Genomic DNA, 13,072 nt, shown 5'->3' with positions numbered 1-13,072 from the left:
TTGTTAGCATTCTCTAAATGCTCCTGGTAAGCTGTATCAAATAACACCATTAAAGAAAAATAACAACAACAACTAATTAGGGCAATACTGATAAATCAGACCCTTGGGTTGAAAGAAATTAGAGGTTGTTTACATCACTGCTGAAAAAGAGACACTCATATAACTATTCTTCTTAAATGTTAGTTTGATAGCAATGTGTACTTCATAAAACAAATGCTTAGTATCTTCTGATAAGTAACTCACTCATAAACACACACATTTTGCTTGCCTAATTGTCACACAGCTATCTGTCCCACTTGAAAGATGATATGAATGAAAATTCAAGACTTAATGAAAGCTACATTCCCCAATGTTAACTAAATTAGCTTTAACCTTGACTTCACAAAGTCTGTATAACTTTATGACAAGGATATTCTTGCATATAAAAAGATGCCATTCCCTGTCTTTCATCATACTTCAAATTACTTAGCACCTTAAAGATGGCCTTGAGAGGCTTATATAAATGGAAGAATAAATACACAGGTACATCCATAATTACTCTCCTGTCTCACAAACTGACTTCCAAATCTACTATGATAAAGACTTCAGGTTTTAGAAAATGTGCTGAGTCATGTTCCAAGATTCAAAAGATTTTGGATTTGACTATTGTTTTTCTGTGTGGCAATATGTTTGGAACTCCGGGGGATAAATCATATAGCATAAAAATGATAATGCAAGCAGAAGACAACAAGAAAGAAGGCTGGGAATTCAAAATCAAGTCAGAATCACATCTTAAAATCCTGCAAGTAGCAATAAATAGAAAATGAAAGACGTACTGTTTGATATTTGAGGAGCAAATCATCTTTCCACTTTAAAATTAGAAATGAAAAAGTATTAGGTGTTTTAAAAATAATTGTGTGCTGTATTCTTAAGAATTTACGTCTAGATGGTTAGCTTCTTTTGGGGTTGGAGATGAGAAGAATGTCAATTTAAAATCCTGTCACATGAAACTCTGAACAATATTAATGCTACCCCTTGATTTTGTAACGTGTTCTTTGTGTTCAAAGATGCAACCTTTGAGGTGGCTCGATGAAGAAGTGGGAGTGGGTGAGAGTATGGATAATATAGTTCAACAAAGTAGATTAAGTAGGTGTGGGGTGAGGGAGTGATTATTGTTCTGACACTTGGTGATCTAATTGGTGGCATAATTAACTTCAAGGAACCTCTAGCAGAGTGGGAAAATGCCATAGACAACTTCTATTCCAGAGTTCTGTATACGCTCTTCATCTTCTCTTTCTTTCTTTCTTTCTTTCTTTCTTTCTTTCTTTCTTTCTTTCTTTCTTTCTTTCTTTCTTTCTTTCTCTTTCTTTCTTTCTTTCTTTCTTTCTTTCTTTCTTTCTTTCTTTCTTTCTTTCTTTCTTTCTTTCTTTCACTTGCCCCTTTTCCTGGCTATTCTGACACAAATGTCTATGTTTCTGCCTAATGTCCAGGGAAGACTACTTGATACTTGAAAGAATTCACTTCATCAAATACCAAAAAGCCAAGCCTTCTGAGATTCAGAATGGTCCACAAAAATAAACTTTGCAAGTTACTGAAAATGACTGTGGGATGTCCATTTTTTAAAGAGAGAGAGAGATGTTAAAACCTCTGTTTTGTTATAAACAAACAAAAAAAAAGGATTTTTATTGAAATTAATAATATTATGTTAGGTTACAGTAATTCCTCAAAGTAGTGATTCATTTTACTTGATACTGTTTTTACTGAGAAGTTAAATAATTTTTTAAGAATCACTTGTAATAAGTCACAAGCTGCAGAAATTAAGTTAACCAGTATCTCCTGATCTTCAGTGATTTTTCCACTAAATGAATAATTCATAACTAAGCAGTTAAAATGATTCCTGAATTCTGTGCTACACGTGACACAGTCATAAACAAATTTATTAATGTGTTTTGCTCCTCCATTTTTTGCTCTTTAAACTAGGACTTGGAGGACTAGGGAAAAAGTACTAGATCTTCTTCTACTAGTTCTTCTCCTAAGACTTGAAGACATATGGAGTGAATAAATGCTAACGGGTTTCTAAAAAGGGACTGTCCCCCAAGCTACATCTACTTTCCCCATACCCCTTTCATCCTGCTTCAAGCTTAGAGGAAAGTAATGACAGAAACTAGTATTTTTAAAATCCAAAGGCAGGGGATATTTGCTGCCTCTCTCAAGTAAAGCCCAGGAAGGAAGCAAGTACCCCATAGTGGGAATGGCTCCATGGTCCTGGTTAGATCTCATTGAGGTTCCCCTATGACTCTAGCAAGATGTGGAGATAATAACATAATTTCTATGTTCCAAAAGACAGCATGAGAGTGATAAAGGGTTATCACAATACTAGGAATACCAGGCACCAATGGAGAGTAGAATAGATCCCAGCGACCTAGGAAAACATAAGAAATACTGAACATTGAGGTGCATCGTAGAGGCACTCGGTCACATGCAAGCCTTGACTTACTCATAACAAAAACAGAACATCTCAGCAGATTATCAGTGGACAATAAATTCTGTCACCTAATTATCACAAAAACATTAGCATGATTTATGGAATACAGAACTATAATTCAAACGTAGAATTCTCTAACTTCATATGATGATATCTTAATAATTCTACTATTTGAACTCCAACTCATTTCTATGTTGGTTGGTTGAGTAGAAGAATGAATAAAATTGAATGAATTTTTCTATAGAGCAAATTAAAGACTCTAATTAATTTCAGCTCAGTTTGTAAGTGATTTGACAGAAATTTGATTTTGGAGGTAATACAATAGTTTAGTTCTTATTTGAATTCCTATCAGGTAGATGCTTTTCAGCTTTGTTAGGAGGGTTGCATTTCTTCTGACCCAGTTCTCTTCTGAGGAAATTATGGCCACATTGTATCACCTATGACTCCATCAAAATTCCCACTTATGTTATAGTTGGTAATGCATATCTCCAATTAGCTTCCAGTATCCACATAGAACTATCCTTAAAATCTTTCTATAAAATATCAAAGCTCAACTTTGTATATGCAAGTCAATTTAATCAAGGTTATATGTTTGTAGTTATATTAAAGAAAAATTACTTGTGTTTTAGAATTATAAGAGACAAGTAACACAGGATTATTTATAACAAAGCCAGAAGCAATTGTCTTCCTGGAATGTTTTTATCGGAGGGAGGCAAGCTGTTTTTCCTCTGAGGAAACCCATAATCATGCAATAAACACAGTGCCACTTGACTAATGATTTAAGTGCATTTGAAAACAATGCACTTACTCTTAGAGATCTTCTTACGTTCTTAATTTTTTAAAGATATTACCTTGAAAAGTTGACATTTAAATAAATATTCTTATCTTTATAAACTTTCATCTTAGGTCTGTTTCTAATATGCTCTTGCATTGCCCCAGGGCAAGGCATCCACTCTGTTCTAATGCAACATTGTATCATCAAAACATTACTTCTATTATACAGAAGGTGAAGCCCAGGCTTTAGAATTTTCCTTTTCAAAAATAAACTTTGCTCACTGACAATATGTTATCTCATAAATTTAAAAGTGTATTTATTGGGGCACCTGGGTTGCTCAATCGGTTAAGTGTCTAGCTCTTGATTTTCACTCAGGTCATGATCTCGTGGTTCATGAGATTGAGCCCCACGTCTGGCTCTGCACTGATGGCATGGGGCCTGTTTGGATTCTACCTTTCCCCCTTTTTCGGCCCTCCCCTGCTCATGCTCTGTCTCTCTCTCTCTCTCTCTCTCTCTCTCTCTCTCTCTCTCAAAATAAACAAAAAATTTAAAACAATTATTTAAAAAGTGTGCTCATTATATTTTAAAATAATTATAAATTTATATCAATTATAGTTTAATTTTTTTAAGTTATATTTTATTTTTGAGAGAAAGAACATGAACAGGGAAGGGGAAGAGAGAGAAAAAGAGACATATTCCCAAGCAGGCTCCATGCTGCCAGGGCAGAGCCTGATGCGGGGCTTGATCTCACAAAAAAATGAGATCATGACCTGAGCTGAAATCAAGAGTCGGAAACTCAACCACCTGAGCCACCCAGGCGCCCTCTATATCAATTACAGGGTTTTTGTTTTGTTTTGTTTTTTTGTTTTTTAACATTTATTTATTTTTGAGACAGAGAGAGAGAGCATGAATGGGGGAGGGTCAGAGAGAGGGAGACACAGAATCTGAAGCAGGCTCCAGGCTCTGAGCTGTCAGCACAGAGCCCGACACAGGGCTCGAACTCACAAACTGCGAGATCATGACCTGAGCCAAAGTTGAATGCTCAACCAACTGAGCCACCCAGGCGCCCCTCAATTACAGTTTTAAGACAAAACCATATGCTAATTATTTCCACATGTGCATAGAAAATTCTACGGAACTCAAACGGAAGTCTCATCCATACAATGAACTGCCATAATCTTAGAAAGTATATTTGTTCTTCAAGTACTTCTCTTATATTCTGCACAATGCGTAACCAATATAGGACTATCAGAAATATTAGTTTCACCTCCGTCCACTACATAGTTAAGCATGTACATTTATGGCCAAGAAGAAGATGCAGGAGCAAGTTGGTTTTTGTTACAGAGAAAAGCAGAAGAGCCATGCAAGATGCATGACAAGAAGACCTGAGACACGAACTGACAAAGTGTGCAATGTAACAGGGACAAAGATAGGAGTTTTGACATAAATGACAACCCATTGCTCACTTACCTCTGAGGCCTCAGGCTTCAAATCAGAGGAAAGATTTTGTAGCATGGAGAATCGGCGGGGGCTACAATCCAGCATGGCTATCATCCAACAGAAGTGATGGGATAAAAAAAATAAATCAAAGATTAAGGGATTAGTATTTAATACCAGCTGATTAAAGACAGAGAAATACCACATGCACTAAGCTTCTTTTTCTATTAAATAACACATAAGTGATTTGTTATTTAATAGTTGTCTTTTTTTTTATCATTCAACTTTTGTTTTAATGGGTCTCAAGATTCTGTCTTGACCAAGAATTTTGGTCAAGTTGTTTCTATTAAAAGGTACTGATTTTAAAAACTAATAACTTAAAATGGCCACACAGACACACACACACACACACACACACACACACACACACACACAAACAAATGGTCCACAGAACCTTCTCCTTTCCTTCTGAAGGCTCTTATAACATATTGTGATCGTTCACAGTCTTTTACTTTAAACTTAAATGGCTAGTTGACACAAACAGTTCTGAGACCTTTCTCCCTCCATTGATTAAGCCTGGGGTAGCAGATATTGGAGACAATATTCATCTAACCTTCTGAGCTCTCTAGGCAGGCTTGGTGCCCTTGCCAGCTCCAGCTGCCTTGTTGTCCACTGCTTTGATGACACCCACAGTGACTATCTCATGTCACAAACAGTAAAACAGCCCAGAGGAGACAGGTAGAGAAGCTCTCAACATGCATAGGCTTGCCAGGAACCATATCAAAGATGGCGTCATCACCAGATTTCAAGAACTTGGGGCCATCTTCCAGTTTATTCCAAAAACGAGGATCAATCTTCTCCTTCAGCTCAGCAAACATGCAAGATTTGTGAGCTGTAGGACAACCCGGCACAGGTGCATATCCAGCACTGATTTGGCCCAGACAGTTCAGGACAATCACCTGAGCCATGAGGCCAGCTGCTTCATTGGTGGGTCATTTTTGCTGTCACCAGCTACAATGCCACAATAAACATCTTCGACAGATACATTCTTGACACTGAAGCACACACTGTCCCCAAAAGAGCCTCACTCAAAGCTCCATGGTTGCTTCCAACAGACTTTACTTCAGTTGTAATAAAGGTGGCCACCATTCTAGGTTTAAGAACACGGGTGTCCACTCAGCCCACAGGGACAATATCAATGCAATTTTGCAGATGTCCTGGAGGGGCAGACACAAGGGCTTGTCAGTTGGATGAGTTGGTGACAGAATGCAATTCAAAGCTTCAAGCAGCATGGTTCCACTAGCACTGCCATCCTTACAGGTGACTTTCTATCCCTTGGACCAAAGCATGTTAGCACTTAGCTCCAGCATGTTGTCACCATTCCAACCAGAAACTGGCACAAATACTACTGTGTGACGGTTGTAACCAATTTTCTTAACGTAGCTGCTGACTTCCTTAATGAATTCCTTGTATATTTTCTGGCAGTAGAGTGGCTCACTGCAATCCATTTGGTTAACACCAACAATGAGTTGTTGCACACGGAGTGTGTAAGCCAGAAGGGCATGCTCATGGGTCTGCCCATTCTTGGAGATACTGGCTTAAAATTCACAAACACCAGCAGCAACAATCAGGACAGCACAGCCAGCCTAGAGGTGCCTGTAATCACATTTTTGATAGACAGTATCTGTGTCTTGGGGCATCAGTGATGGTCACAAAACACTTGCCGGTCTTGAATTTCCACAGAGAGCTATCAGTGGTGATACTGCATTCAGCTTTCAGTTTATCCAAGACACAGGCATGCTCGAAGGAGCCCTTTCTTACCTCAGCAGCCTCCTTCTTGAATTTTTGGATAGTTTGTCAAGCCCACCACATTTATAGATCAGATGACCAGTAGTAGTAGACTTGCCCAAGTCTCCATGTCTAATAACAATGATGTTGATATGATTCCTTTCCCTTCCCGTTTTGGTGTAGGTTTACAAGTGGTTTTCATGACACCTGTGTTCTGTCAGCAAACCCACTGTGACAAAGTAAGAGCTGTATTTTATTTCTCACTGAATGCATGTAATGAAATTCTCATATTTGACCCACCCAGGATACTCGTATAACAAAAATAGTTACCAGTTCTCATACATTTGGACAGGAAGAAATTTTTCCCTCATAATCAATTTCTATCAAATTAAGAAGATGCATGTGACAAAGTGGCTTTTAACATTCTCCTCAGTTTGACTAAACTCAAGGCTTCTTCCTGACCAAAGGAACTTCCCTTTTTTAGAGCATTTATTTTGGAAAACGGATAACTGTGAATTATTTCCCTGTCCCTTTGAGATATACGCAAATCTTTTTTTTTAAATCATCTTGCCAGTTTTATGACCCAAGATTGTCAAGTATCTGGAAGCAATTCCTGTAATCACCAAGAAAAATTAGAGCCTGTATCACACATCTCTGTTAAGAAAGCGGGAGCCTAGGTTCAGTGGGTGCCAGTTAGCAAGGCTACTCACACAGAAAATCATTTGCAAACTCAGGAAAAATTCAATGTGGTGGACACATTCCATTAGTCAACCTCCTCTATCTGTACTAGCTCACCTTAGTGCTAAAAACAGAGAGAGAGAGAGAGAGAGAGAGAGAGAGAGAGAGAGAGAGAGAGAGAGAACACACAACCTTGCAACTTTTGTTTCAATGGAACTGAGTCAGACTGAGTTCTGGCCTCTTTCCACTATTGCAATATTCTTGAATAAAGCCTTCCTTGCCAATTTAACTTTGCCCAGTGTAATGTTTGTTTTGACATATGCATCCACATTTTGCATCTTCATAAGAAAACACAGTCATCATCCATTCATCATTCCTTGATTCAGAACTCACATTTATTCATTAATCTGGTACATGCAAGAGTCTTTTGAGTGTTGGGATAAAAAAATGAAATATCATCGCTCCTTATATCTTAAATCTTAAAATCTTAAAATTCTATTTGTAAAGTGTATGTTGGAAGTAAAGATTCCTTTGGGAGAAAAAGGCTTTACCCAATCTGGAGCCTCATGATTTACTCAGGAGTTTTTCATTTGTTTATTTTTATTTATTTATCTTGTTTGATTGTTTGATTCTGCTATTTATCTTCCCTGAGCCAGAATCCTGAAAAGGACCCAGACTCTCTTAACAAAGCTACAAACAGAAATTTCAGAAGGCTGGGTTTTTTTTACAATGATTTTGGTGTCAGGAGAAGAGAAGAGCTTTTATTCACTTCTTTTTGTGGTCGTTGAATTATTTGCTTCATTTATATTCCTTTCAGATATGAGCATGCAAATGCAAAGCTGAATAGGTGCTTTGTCTTTCTGCTCATCCCTTCTTAGAGAGGGAAATCTACTTTAAACTTGATGTGTAAGTGGCTGATGGAACAGCAGTGTGCTACCCCCAGAGATGTCAGCCACATGACCCTATAGTCCTTCATACTGATTTGGGAGGAGGCAAAGGGACCATTGTTTTGAATTTGATACAACTATACGATTAGATCCTGTCCACTAGAGCCTAAACTTTACCTCTAGGGTATACACCTAAGCCATCATATTGTACCACCAGTTAGTAAAATAACAACTCAACTCTCTTAGAGAAGGAACAGAAGTACTTCAAAGAATGTGGCAGACATCAGACAGGTATACAAAGTGAGAGTACTTTCCAGGTAGTTTTTTTTTCCTGAAGATGGTATTATCTAGAATGAATATCTAACTTGGTCAAGTACATTCATTATGACACTAATTCTAGAATAAGAAGCCACTTACCCTTTCCAAAGCCATGAGGAGAAAAATCTGCTACAATCAACCTATTAATGACAGCTATTTAATAATGTTAAGAACTAACTCAAGAACTAAAGATAGATTTTGACAGAACTCTGAAGTAAATCTACTACACTGTATCCATGTGTCTTTATTTTGAAAGGATGAAGTGAAATCTGCTGAAGAGGCCAGAGAAATGGAGAGAAACTGGAGTCACACGCCCTGATGTGTGACTCAGTAACTGAAAGGTAAAAAGTATAACTTCAGTGGAATCTATGAAACAGATCAAAACTTCTGGAAGAAAGCATGAGAAAGAAGGAAAAGACAAAGGCCATTTACCCAGTTAAGAGTCTAATAAGGTTAAGGATGAGAGAAACCACCTCCTGTGCACATTCTGATTATGTAGAACTTCTGGCTCAGCTCAGAGAGAACCAAAGCACACATGAAAAAAACATTAAATGAAAAATTGCTGAGATCTAGCAGTTTTATGTTGACAATTAAAAAAAAAAGTGTTTACTTATCTATTTTGAGAGAGAGAGAGAGAGCGCACGCACACATGAGCTGGGGGGCACAGAGAGAGGGGAGAGAATCCCAACCAGGCTCTGCACTGTCAGCACAGAGCCTGACACAGGGCTCCATCTCATGACTGACTGTGAGATCATGACCTGAGCCAAAATCAAGAGTCAGATGCTTAACTGACTGAGCCATCCAGGAGCCCTGGATTTTTTTTTTTTTTACATGTAAAGAAGAGAAGCACACTATGAGTATGAAAAGATGTTCATTGTAGAATTATTATTTTTAATAACTAAAAGCTCTGGGGCGCTGGGTGGCACAGTCGGTTGAGCGTCCGACTTCAGCCAGGTCACGATCTCACCCTCTGTGAGTTCAAGCCCCGTGTCGGGCTCTGGGCTGACGGCTCAGAGCCTAGAGCCTGTTTCCGATTCTGTGTCTCCCTCTCTCTCTGCCCCTCCCCTGTTCATGCTCTGTCTCTCTCTGTCCCAAAAATAAATAAAAACGTTGAAAAAAAATTAAAAAAAAATAATAACTAAAAGCTCTAAATTACCTAAATATTCAAAAAGAGAATGACTGAGTAAATAATAGTTTAGTTATAATGAAAGAGAATATTAAGCAGATATTCAAAATCATGTTTAAAAACTTAATGACATAGAAATATCCAACCTAATTTTAGGAGACAAAAGCAGTAGGCAAAATACAATTTATGCTAATCACAAGTATATATAATATTACTTATATGTACATATAGATAAATATTAAAATTTGTGCTAAAATCGAAATATTATCCTTCCCTAGGTAAGGAGATTATGTATTTTTTTTCTTCTTACATATCTTTTCTACTTCAAATTCCTTGCACAAAAAAAAAAAAACAGTTTTTGCAATCAGAAAACAATCTTCAGAAATTAAAAGCTATAAATTTCTGAGACTAAAATTTTGCTCTACATGTAAGATAACCAGTCAGCTTGCCACAGCTTCACAGGTGTTGTCAAAGGCAAAGGTATTTATTACTCTTGACCCAGCAGCATGAGCCTCGTATTCACATTGGTCTCCTTGCCCCCAAGTCCCACAGGGGTAGGGCAGAAGATGCGGTTTAGGACCAGGGACCCAGAGTTTATGAAATCTAGATCTCTGGAAGCTTCTAGCAAACCTGTCTCCAAAGGGAGACATTATCTTTATCATGCCCTTCAGGTAACAAATCTGTCCTCTGCACCAAAGGGAGATACTGTCTCTGTCTTTGAAAGCTGTTAGCTATAAAAACATCTTTGAAAAGATAGTTTGGAGCAGAACTATCAATGCCTCTTGATAAAATAATTGTGCAGAAATACAAGAGACACCTCGGAGGTATGTGCCCCACGACAAAACACATTTGCAAACTCAGTATCTACTATTTTTTTTTATTCTAAACCTCTTTGTAAAGGAAACAGTGTCTCCAAGACCTTATATTTACAATTACTGATACTGCCATCATGCTCCCCTTGCCCTGAGTCTGCTTATCGAGTTCATCATAGGACAGCATTAGAACTCACTTTAAAGACCTACTAAGAACCTATAGCCCTGATTCCCACTCGTGACACTGCATTTCACTGCTAAAAAAACATAGGCTTGCCCTTTGGTTCTTATGCGTAGTTTCCAGTATCTATCACTCCCCAAAGGAATCTGTGGCAGAGGTTATAGAACTCACACTACGAGGGGAAATCTTCCTACCCACCCTGATGTGTGATGGGGCCACTTTGGGTAACCAGCTCATTTCAGCCAGTCAGAACCCAAAGATACAAAATACATTTCCAATACCACTAAGATATATTCTGAGATGACTGCTCTTATCCATAAAATAAATGAAAATATGTTGTTAGACAAAATAAAAGTTCCTGATGCTGGTTCACACAGATACAGCATGCCCGTCTCCAACAAATCAGAATCTCCTATTGGTCAAATGGAGTCCACTGATACCGGAGTCACTAAATCACCATTCTTTCTGGCATTCAGGAAGTTGAAGTCCTCCTGAATTCTTGGACCTGTGTGTCTTTATTTTCTCTTTTTTCGAGAAAGAGATCAAAGTTAAGGTACCAGGAATGACACAGGCGAATGTCACACCACCTACCCTAACTGTAATTTTGAAAAATCACTCAGACTCTGTGATTTCTCTTTTTCTTACTACCACCATGTCTAACTTTGCCAGTATCCTATTTGAAGAAAAAAAAAAAAAAAGATCTACAAAAGTAGCTAGAATTCCTAGAAAGTCTAAGCAGAACTTCAATTTCCTCACAAAAAATAAATAAATAAAAACTGTAAATAGGTGAAGACATGTTAACTTGAGGGGTGAGTGGGAATCCTTTCACTGTGTTTCAAGTCATATCATCACCCTGTACACTTTAAATATATCGTATAATTCTATTTATTAATTATACCTCAATAAAGCTGGGGCGGGGAGAAAGAAAAGCCTCTCTAGTCTGTCTAGAAAAGTTCATAAATAAAATTAAAATACTAAAATCATACAGCTTCTCTAAAATGTTCATGGCACCTATTTCTTGAAATAGGTGATTTCTTGAAATAGGTGATTTCTTGAAAAGGCAAGTAACAATTTACTATGATGGTAACTTGTAGGATTTGCAAACACCAATGTCTGAGAACAAAGAAGAGAATTAGTATGGTCTATGCTGATTATGAATTAGCTTTTCTCATGTTTCTGTTCATATCTCCTATTAAATAAATGCTTTGGTTTAAATCCAATTAAAGATTTTATTGGTCCACAAAGCTTTCCTTTTCCCCAATCTATTATACTATCAATGGTTAAATAAATAAATAAAACTCTACACTATGAACAATGGTAGGAATATTGGTGAGTTAAAAAAAATGCTATATTTTTCATGCTGACATTTATGAAAAGTCAATACAAATGTTAGAGAACACAAGTAGACAATCATGTCCTTTTTTTCTTTCTTTGTCAATAGTGTAAATAGGCCCATATTTTATAAATATTTTTGTGTCCTACTTCATTTCACTTAGCCTGAACATTTTCCAATGTCATTACAAAGCTTTATTGTAACCAATTATTCAGAAGTAATATAACTTATGTAACTATTCACTTTTGGGTACTAGTTATTTTCTTATTTTTCACACTTACAAAAAATAGCTGCCTATTTTTCCTGTTACCAATATTCTAGATCATAAATTGGAGACATGTTATTTCCTAAGCTAGATTCCAAGAAGCAGATTACTGTATTACTAAAAGATGGGGTCATTTCTAAGGCTCTAGATACCCTACTGCCAAATTGCCATCCAATATGTTGAACCTATTTGCACTTCTTTTGTGCTGCATGGGAATTTTCATCCTACTGGAGTCTTCTCAGAGCTCATCACTAAAATATTAGAAGAAAAATATTTTGTTTTTGTTAATGTTTGTTTGTTTATGTTATTTACATTTATTCATTTTTGAGCAACAGAAAGGGACAGAGCACAAGTAGGGTAGGGGCAGAGAGAGAGAGGGAGACACAGAATCCGAAGCAGGCTCCAGGCTCCAAGTTGTCAACACAGAGCCCAACGTGGGGCTCGAACTCACAAACTGTGAGATCATGACCTGAGCTAAAGTCAGACAATTAACTGAGTGAGCCACCCAGGCGCCCCAAATGTTTATTTATTTTTGAGACAGAGAGACAGAGCGTGAGCGGTGAAGGGGCAGACAGAGAGGGAGACAGAATCTGAAGCAGGCTCCAAGCTCTGAGCTGTCAGCACATTCATTTTGGTTTTAATTTATATTTCTTTACTGAGAATTAAAATTAAACTTTTTTTCTCTCATAAAAATGTACCATTCGTGTTCCTTCTTCAGCAACTTCTTAGTCTTTTATGATTGCAAAGGCTTTTTCGATCTCTATTTTATTCTCCTGTTCATAGTGGTTAAGCTAAAAATCTGTATTTTTCTCTAGTCCCTTAATGTGAATTGGGTTGTACCCATCAGAAAGCATGAGTTCTGATGGAAGTGGAGGTTGATGCCACCTCTCTGCTGTGGTACCAGCAGACTAGCGGCTTCCAGAGCATGTAGATATTGGCAGTGCCCATTTTCCAAATTCTGTTGTCTACTCACCAGCTTCATCAATGTGGAGCACTTGTGACATCAAC

At 37.5% G+C, this 13,072-nt stretch overlaps 1 pseudogene; it reads right to left on the bottom strand.

Annotated features, from left to right (window-relative positions):
* Window positions 1-5,280: 5,280 nt before the first annotated feature.
* LOC109492293 lies at window positions 5,281-10,852 on the bottom strand (annotated as a pseudogene).
* Window positions 10,853-13,072: the final 2,220 nt, after the last annotated feature.

Source organism: Felis catus, chromosome D1 (assembly GCF_018350175.1).
Source record: "Felis catus isolate Fca126 chromosome D1, F.catus_Fca126_mat1.0, whole genome shotgun sequence".
Classification (NCBI taxonomy): domain Eukaryota; kingdom Metazoa; phylum Chordata; class Mammalia; order Carnivora; family Felidae; genus Felis; species Felis catus.
Note: the sequence above shows the minus strand (reverse complement) of the source record. Positions and strands in the feature narration are given on the sequence as shown.